Source organism: Carlito syrichta, unplaced genomic scaffold, assembly GCF_000164805.1.
Source record: "Carlito syrichta isolate Samal-C Ts95f unplaced genomic scaffold, Tarsius_syrichta-2.0.1 Scaffold302419, whole genome shotgun sequence".
Classification (NCBI taxonomy): domain Eukaryota; kingdom Metazoa; phylum Chordata; class Mammalia; order Primates; family Tarsiidae; genus Carlito; species Carlito syrichta.
In genome coordinates this window covers 164105-173157 of record NW_007246515.1, presented here as the reverse complement: position 1 = coordinate 173157, position 9053 = coordinate 164105, and the positions used below count along the sequence as shown (strand labels likewise).

At 46.0% G+C, this 9053-nt stretch overlaps 1 pseudogene across 1 annotated transcript; it reads left to right on the top strand.

Annotated features, from left to right (window-relative positions):
• The first annotated feature begins 511 nt into the window (after positions 1 to 511).
• LOC103258948 lies at positions 512 to 1828 on the top strand (annotated as a pseudogene). The gene has a single exon (XR_504206.1). The product of XR_504206.1 is annotated as a tubulin alpha-1C chain pseudogene (transcript).
• Positions 1829 to 9053: the final 7225 nt, after the last annotated feature.

Here is a 9053-nt window from a genome sequence, read left to right as displayed (position 1 = left end):
GGCTGCGGTGGCCGGGAGCAGCCACTGCACTCCAGTTTGGGTGACAGTGAGACTCCAACTCAAAAAAAAAAAAAATAGTTTTTCTGTGTTTACTTGTCTGGGGCTCCCTGAAGGACTGATGCAAGGGAAAATAATGGCTTTGAAAAACTCCAGTTTATTCTGGAATATCTGGAAAAGCTGTGTTCTTGTCAAGGGCAAGACACTTGCTGAGAAAAGACCTGAGAAGGATATAACCTTCAATATCTGGCCAGTTTTATGCCCAGTGCAAGCAGAAAGTGACAGGTAAGGTAGAATTGTAAATAGCTTGGTGTAGAAGGAATGTCCCAATACAGCCAATCTGCAAAGAGCTGATGAGCATTGTATTCTTTTTGCTTCTTGCACTTTTTCTTTTTCCCTACAGGTATTTAAGAAAATCTCAGGACTGCTTCTCCCCTGAACTCCTTGTTAGTCTGTTAGTGGGAGATCCCTGCCGCCATCCCTTCGCCTCTTCCAGGCCCTTCAAGTCCCCGTCATGCATGAGTGTATCTCTATCCATGTCTGCCAGGCTGGTGTCCAGATTGGCAATGCCTGCTGGGACCTCTCCTGCCTGAAACATGGCATCCAGCCTGATGGCCAGATGCCAAGTGACAAGACCATTGGGGGAGGAGATGACTCCTTTAACACCTTCTTCTGGTAAGCATGTACCCAGGGCAGTGTTTGTAGACCTGGCACTCATGGTCATTGATGAAGTTCGCACTGGCACCTACTGCCAGCTCTTCCACCCTGAGCAGCTCATCACAGGCAAGGAAGATGCTGCCGACAACTATGCCTGAGGGCACAACACCATTGGTAAGGAGATCATTGACCTTGTCGTGGAGCAAATTTGCAAGCTGGCCGACTAATGCACTGGTCTTCAGGGCGTCTTGGTTTTCCACAGCTTTGGTGGGGGAACTGGGTCTGGGTTCACCTCCCTGTTGATGGAACGTCTCTCTGCAGATTATGGTCAGAAGTCCAGGCTGGAGTTCTCCATTCACCCAGCTCCCCAGGTTTCCACAGCTGTAGTTGAGCCCTACAACTCCATCCTCACCACCCACACCACCCTGGAGCACTCTGATTGTGCCTTCATGGTAGACAATGAGGCCATCTATGACATCTGTCATAGAAACCTCGATATTGAGCGCCCAACCTACACTAACCTTAACCGCCTTATTAGCCAGATCGTGTCCTCCATCACTGCTTCCCTCAGATTTAATGGCGCCCTGAATGTTGACCTGACAATTCCAGACCAACCTGGTGCCTTATTCCTGCATCCACTTCCCTGTGGCCACATATGCCCGTGATCTCTGCCGAGAAAGTCTACCATGAGCAGCTTACTGTAGCAGAGATCACCAATGCTTGCTTTGAGGCAGCCAACCAGATGATGAAATGTGACCCTCGCTGTGGTAAATATATGGCTTGCTGCCTGTTGTACCGTGGTGATGTGGTTCCCAAAGACGTCACTGCTGCCATTGCCACAATCAAGACCAAGCATACCATCTGTTTTGTGGATTGGCTTTAAGGTTGGCATTAACTACCGGTCTTCCACCGTGGTGCCTGGTGGAGACCTGGTCAAGATACAAAGAGCTGTGTGCATGCTGAGCAATTCCACAGTCATTGCTGAGGCCTGAGCTCGTCTGGACCACAAGTTTTACCTGATATATGCCAAGCGTGCCTTTGTTCACTGGTATGTGGGTGAGAAGATGGAGGAAGGAGAGTTTTCTGAGGCCTGTGAGGACATGGCTGCCCTTGAGAAGGATTATGAGGAGCTTGGAGTAGTGTTGAGGGAGAGGATGAGGGTGAAAAGTATTAACCTGTCTGCTACCATTTTACACTTCATTGTCTTGACTGTTTATTTCTGTTCTGTGAAACTGTCCACTGTGGTCCTAAACTGTCAATAAAGTGTTTCCATTTTCAATGTCAAAAGAAATAAAAAAAGAAATAAAATCTCAGACCACTAGTTGAGCAACAAACTAAAGAAACAGAGATTTCAGAAACCAGAGATGACAAAGAATACTGTTTTCACAAAAATACTTTAAAAAGTCACTAAATCCAACAACTACAACCCAGAGCAAGCAATAACAACAACAACAAATTCTGAGTAGGAGAGAGAATCGGATTTCCAGAGTTACCACATTATAATATTCAAAATGTCCAATTCTCAACAAAATTTATTAGGCATGCCAAAGAAACAAAAACATGAAAATATGGCTAACTCAAAGGGAAACAGAAATGAGCTGTCCCTAATCCCTAAATTGGTATTAATTTTTTTTTTTTGAGTTGGAGTCTCACTCAGTTGCCCAGACTGGAGTGCAGTGGCTGCTCCTGGCCACCGCAGCCTCGATCTGCTGGGCTCCGGCGATCCTTCCTCCTCCGCCTTCCAAGTAGCTGGAATTACAGGCATGAGCTACCACGCCCAGCTGATTTTCTGATTTATTGTAGAGATGAGGTCTCGCTGCCCAGGCAGGTCTCGAGCCCACAGACTCAGGCAATCCACTCACCTCAGCCTCCCAAAGGCGCAGGATTACAGGTTGAGCCACCGAGCCCGGCTAAATTGGTATTAATTTAAACTAAATTTTTATAAGTTGAAGATATTGTTATTCCAGTGGTAACCACAAAATATATATATACAAAAAAGGTAATGAAAAGGGAATAAAAAATGTACACTACAAAAAATAAACAGAAAAGAAGGCAGTAATGGAAGAAATGAGGAACAGAAAAGATATAAAACATATAGAGAAATACAACAAAATGTCTGAACTAAAGCCGTCCTTAGCCATAACTATTTTAAATGTAAACGTTATGTTAAACTTTCCAAATAAAAGTCAAGGATTGGCAAAACAGATTGAAACACACCTATGATCCATCTATTTGCCGTCTGTATGAGGCTTTGTTTGTTTATTTCTTAGTGGGAGTCTCACTCTGTTGCCAGGCTAGAGTGCAGTGGCATGCTCACAGCCACTGCAGCCTCGACCTGCTGGGTTCCGGCGATCCTTTCGCCTCAGTCTTCCAAGTAGCTGGAACTACAGGCATGTGCCACCATGCCAGGCTAGTTTTTCTTGATTTATTATAGAGATGAGATCTCACCAAGTTGCCCAGGCTGGTCTCAAACCCATGGGTTCAGGCAATTCTCTCACCTTGGCCTCCCAAAGTGCTGGAATTATAGGTGTAAGCCACCACGCCTGGCTAGAAGCTCACTTTAGATCCAAAGACACAAATGGGTTGTAAGCAAAGAGATGAAAAAAAGATTTTTCATGAAAATGATAAGCAAAAGACGTTTGGCAATGTTATACTAATATCAGACAAAATAGACTTTAAGTCAAAAATTGTCATAAGAGACAAAGAACATTACACATTAATAAATGAGTAGCTGGGCTCAGTGGCTCAGCCTGTAATCTCAGCACTTTGGGAGGCCGAGGCGAGTGAACTGCCTGAGCCCACGAGTTCAAGACCGGCCTGAGCAACTTGGCGAGACCTTGTCTCTACAATAAATTAAAAAATAGCTGGGTGTGGTAGCATGCGTCTGTAGTTCTGGCTACTTGGAAGGCTGAGGTGGAAGGATCGCCGGTGCCCAGCAGGTCGATGCTGGGGTAGCAGTGAATATGCCACTTCACTCTGGCCTGGGCGACAGAGTGAGACTCCAACTGAAAAAAAAAGGGGGGGGGGCCGAATACAACAAGATAGAATAACTGTAAGCTTATTCACACCTAACAAAAGAAGTCCAAAATATATGAAGCAAAAATGACAGCACTGAGAGAATAAATCATTAGTTGGACAATAATAGTTGAAGACTTTGATAACTGATTTCCAGTAATTGAGAGAACTAAAGTGATGATTAAAAGGAAATAGACACTATAAACCAAAGAGACCTAACAGGCCTACACATATAACAGCCCACACAACAGCAGAAACATATGCTAAGTACACATGGAACACTCCAGAATAGACCATATGTTAGGCCACAAAACAATTTCTTGGTACATTTATAATAATAAAAACTATTCGAAGGACTGTCCCTGACCACAATGAAATGAAGCTAGAAATCAATAACCGAAGGAAAATTGGAAAATCACAAATACGTGAGAATTAAACACATAAACCTAATTTACAGGTAAAAAATAATTCAAAAGGAAACTTAGAAGATATTTTGAGAAGAATGAAAAGAAAAACACAACACACCAAAATTATAAGACGTAGCAAACTGCGTAAGGGAAATTTACACCTGTAAATGCCTACATTAAAAAGAAGGAAGATTCCCAAATCAACAACGGCTCATCACCCCTTAACGATCTAGAAGAAAGAGAGTAAACCAAACCCAAAGTCAGCAGAAGGAAGAAAATAAGGAAGAAGTAAATGAAATGGAGAGTAGAAAAAGAGAGAAAATAAACAAAACCAAAAGTTGGTTTTCAAAAAATCAACAATATTCACCAAACTTTAGGTGGACTGTGGAACAAAAACAACAAACAAACAAACAAACAAAAACGAGGCTGGGCTCGGTGACTCAGCCTGTAATCCCAGCACTTTGGGAGGCTGAGGTGAGTGGATTGCCTGAGCCTGCAGGTTCGAGACCTGCCTGGCCAACTTGGTGAGACCTCATCTCTGCAATAAATAAAAAATTAGCCATGTGTGGTAGCGTGCGGCTGTAGTTCCAGCTACTTGGAAGGCTGAGGCGGAAGGATCGCCAGAGCCCAGCAGGTCGAGGCTGCGGTGGCCAGAAGCAGCCACTGCACTCTAGTGTGGGTGACAGAGTGAGACTCCAACTCAAAAAAAAAAAAAAAAGAAAGAAAGAAAGAAAAAAGAGAGAAGACTCAAATTGCTAAAATCAGAAGTGAAAGTGGGAACCTTACTACTGACCTTTCAGAAATAAAAAGGATTATAAGAGAATCCTCTGCGAACAACTGTACATCAACAAATTAGATAACCTAGATAAAATGAACAAATTCCTAAAAACACACAAACTACAACTTATAAAGAAATAGAAAATATGAATAGACACATAAGAGATACAATCAGTAATAATAATTTAAAAAACTACTCAACAAAGAAATACCCGGAATCAGAAGGCTTCACTGGTGACATCTATTAAATATTCAAAGAAGAATATATTTGATACATAGAAACCACTCAATATCATATTTTAATAAATAGAGAGTGAAACAAATGTGAAAGTTTTTTGGACAAATCTGCCTCTTGCAGAAAGTTTGGGATATGCAAATCACTAATAATTTTTATAGTTGTGGAAAGTAAATGTGCTGCTTTAAAAATGTGCAATAAAAACCTATAGAATACTTGAATAACCATGAGACCATTACATAAAGATCTCAATTACTGTCTATTTTCAAGAAGAAAGTAGAAATACAGTGTGACAACTATCACAGTATTGCTCTGCTGTTATCACCACAAAAGTTCAGACTAGAATTCCTTTAATGTGTATTCATCACCATTCTAGAATGTAATGGAGGTGATAATCTTTGTTGTGTAGACTCATAGGTGTCCATGATCTTTTGCTGCAAGACCAATGCACCAGCAATGATTTCATCTATATTAAAACACCCAGACAAAAAAAAAAGTATCTTTCTGCATCCGACATTGTTAGAGGTTTCTTTACTGAAGTAAAATGCTAGAAATCTGAGGTTCAGGGCCTTGGTGAGAAACTCCTTCACTCTCTTCCCATGGGTGGATTAGGCTGTAGGTTTTCCTGCCTTTGCCCAGAGGCCAGATACTTGCATCTAAGTGCATCTTTCCAACCTGCTGAAGTCAATCTCTCTAGCCTAGATGACCTGGGCTTGGGGAGGGTCCCTTGGCAAGGCCTGCAACTCTCTTCTCTCTTGATGGAGCAGTCATTGCTACCACCAATCCAGTCATGAAAAGTTCTTAGCAATCCAAGTATCTTTCCTACCCAGATAAACTTTGTTAAATGAATAATCATTACCAAATAATTTGGGAATATCTTAAGTACTATTCTGTACCCTGCACATCATTTAACATGAACTATGAGCTGGCCTTTGGCAAAGTGAGTTAATCAACACTTGAACTCCTCATAAAGATGAAAATACCTCCTGCTCATTGACTTTTTACTACGTGGTAGTTGTTATGACAACTTTTCACATATATCCTTTCTCTTTTTTTTTTTTTGAGTTGGAGTCTCACTCTGTCACCCACACTGGAGTGCAGTGGCTGCTCCCGGCCACCGCAGCCTCAACCTGCTGGGCTCCAGTGATCCTTCTGCCTCAGCCTTCCAAGTAGCTGGAACTACAGGCACGCGCTACCACGCCCAGCTAGTTTTTGCTTTATTGTAGAGATGAGGTCTCACCAAGTTGCCCAGGTGGGTTTTGAACCTGCGGGCTCAGGCAGTCCACTCACCTCAGCCTCCCAAAGCGCGGGATTACAGGCTGAGCCACCGAACCTGGCTATCCTTTCTCTTAATGTAATTTTCTTGACAATCCTAGGAAGTGAGTGTCATTATTATCACCCCAATTTTGCAGATGAGAGGACTGGTTTCAGAAAGGTTGGGTGCTGACTCCAAAGCCTAGGCTCTTAACCATGACATGATAGTTCCTTCCTGCCTCCTGTGACAGCATAAAGGATTGTATTAGAATGGATAATCTTGGGTCAAAACTCCTGTGAGGGAGCTGTCAGTTCAATTTTTCTCTACAGCAATACCTGAACATACAACAAAGATAGGAGCTGCTGATGAGGCTTTCATTGTCCCGCAGAGGAACCGCTGGAAGTTCCTCCCCTCCACCCCTCCACGTTTTAATGGATTTGGAGACCCTTCAAGCTTAATGGTCAGTTTTGAAAATTGCTTGAAAGCCAGGCTCAGGGGCTCAGCCTGTAATCCTGCACCTTGGGAGGCTGAGGTGAGTGGATTGCCTGAGCCCGCGGGTTCGAGATCCGCCTGGGCAACTTTGTGAGGCCTCATCTCTACAATAAATCAAAAAAATTAGCCGGGCATGGTAGCGTGCACCTGTAATTCCAGTTATTTGGAAGGCTGAGGCGGAAGTATCACTGGAGCCCCAGCAGTCAAGGCTGAGGTGGCTGGGAGTGGCCACTGCACTCGTCTGGGCGACAGAGTGAGACTCCAACTCAAAAAAAAAGAAAAAAGAAAATTGCTTGGGCTACAAGGGAAAATCTATATATTAGAACATTATTTAACAGCCAGTAAATATACTGTGGCAGAAGACCCAATCATTTATTCAGTCAACAATGTGGTACAATTATAGGCACAAAAAGTAGAGGATATTGTGACTATCCACAAAGATACATATTTTAACAAAAATGATCAATTTTTTGCGCATGCCTTTCAAGCCAAAGGCTACCATCAATGAAGGGGAAGATAGTCTGGGTCCTTGTCTGGTATTTCAAGTAGGTGTGTGAGCCGGAGTGGTGGCTCACACCTGTCATCCCAGCACTTGGGGGGGCGGAGGCAAGAGGACTGCCTGAGCCCAGGGGTTCGAGACCAGCCTGGGCAACTTGGGACCTCGTCTCTACAATAAATTCAGCCAGGCATGGTGGCACATGTCTGTGGTTCCAGCTACTTGGAAGATTGAGGCAGAAGGATCACCTGAGCCCAGCGGGTCAAGGCTGCGGTGGCCATGAGCATGCCACTGCACTCCAGCCTGGGTGACAGGGTGAGACTCCAACTCAAAAAATAATAAAAATAAATAGTTGTGTGACCTTGGAAGACCTGGGCTTTAGTTTCCTCATCCACAATTTAATTATACAAAAATTGAAACGAGACGCAAAACTGAAGCCTTGATTTCCTTTTTTTGAAGTAGAAAACAAACAAATGTTGGGGGTCACGTTTCTGTGGAATGTCTGCAATTGTCTTTAACCAGTGGTAGCTTATTTCAACTACCATGCAGGTCATCGATGGCACGTCATCTGATTTCTTTACACATTCCGCTCACCAGGAATGGACGGATGCCGTGACTACTTCCTGGATTCAAGGGCCGTCGCAATTGAAAAACGTTTCTTGAATTCTTCACTTTCCGTATTCAAAGTGAATTGGTTTCGCAGGACTTCTGCGGTGGCTCACGCCTGCCATTCCTGCACTCCAGGAGGCGGAGGCGAGAGGATGGCCTGAACCCAGGGGTTGGAGTCCAGCCTGGGCAATTTGGCGAGACCTTGTCTCTCTCATAGAAGAAAAATTTGCGTGGCGTGGAGTCGCGCGCCTGGGGTTCCAGCTACTTGGACTGCTGAGGCGGGAGGATCGCCTGAGCCCAGCAGGCCGAGGCTGCGGGGGCCGCGAGCGTGCCCTTGCCCTCGTGCCTGGGGGCCTGAGTGGGAACCCGACTCAAAAAAAGGTGAACAGGTTTCAGCATCTGACGGGCACACCGCCAAGCCGCCGCGAGCCCTTGGCGCCGGGAGAGCGAGGACATCTAGGGGGAGGGCTCACAGGGCTCCGTTCGCCTTCTGATCAACAAAACAAAAATAACGACGGACCAGCCCGCCAGCCTCGCTCCCGGCGCTAAGCCGCGCCCATCCCGCACCCGGGTGCTCACGTGGGGCGGGGGCGCGTTCAGCTGGCCGCTCGCATCTCCACGCGCGGCCACGTGACCGAAGCCGTCTGTGTTTGGGCACCAAGGCGTCTCCCCCCAAAGCTGCTCAAATCAGAGTCAAATAAGACAACAGAGACGGGGCGCAAAACGCCAAGCCACTCCCCTCCGGGCTCGGGAGCCCAGGAACCCGCGGCTCCCAAGGGCGCCGAGCGCCGCACCGGAAGTGCCCTGTTGGAAGCGACTGGGGGCGCCCCTCGGAAGCCGTTCCCCTCCCGCCGGGTAGCCCGCCCAGGGAAGCCGCTGGCCCGCGGCCCGGGCGGAAGGCGCGGCGCCGTCCATCTCCTAGGCAACGTCGTGTCTGTGGCGTCTCTGGGAGTTGTAGTTCTCCTGGACCCGGATGTGCCGCTCTTGCGCGCACTGGGTCGGGTGGGAACTCCAGTTCCCAGAAGCGCCCGGGCCGGGACGGGCCCTGTCCGTGGGGGTGGGGCTCCGGCCGGAAGCGGCGCTTGTGGCGGCTCTTTTGTAAATGCCGTGGAG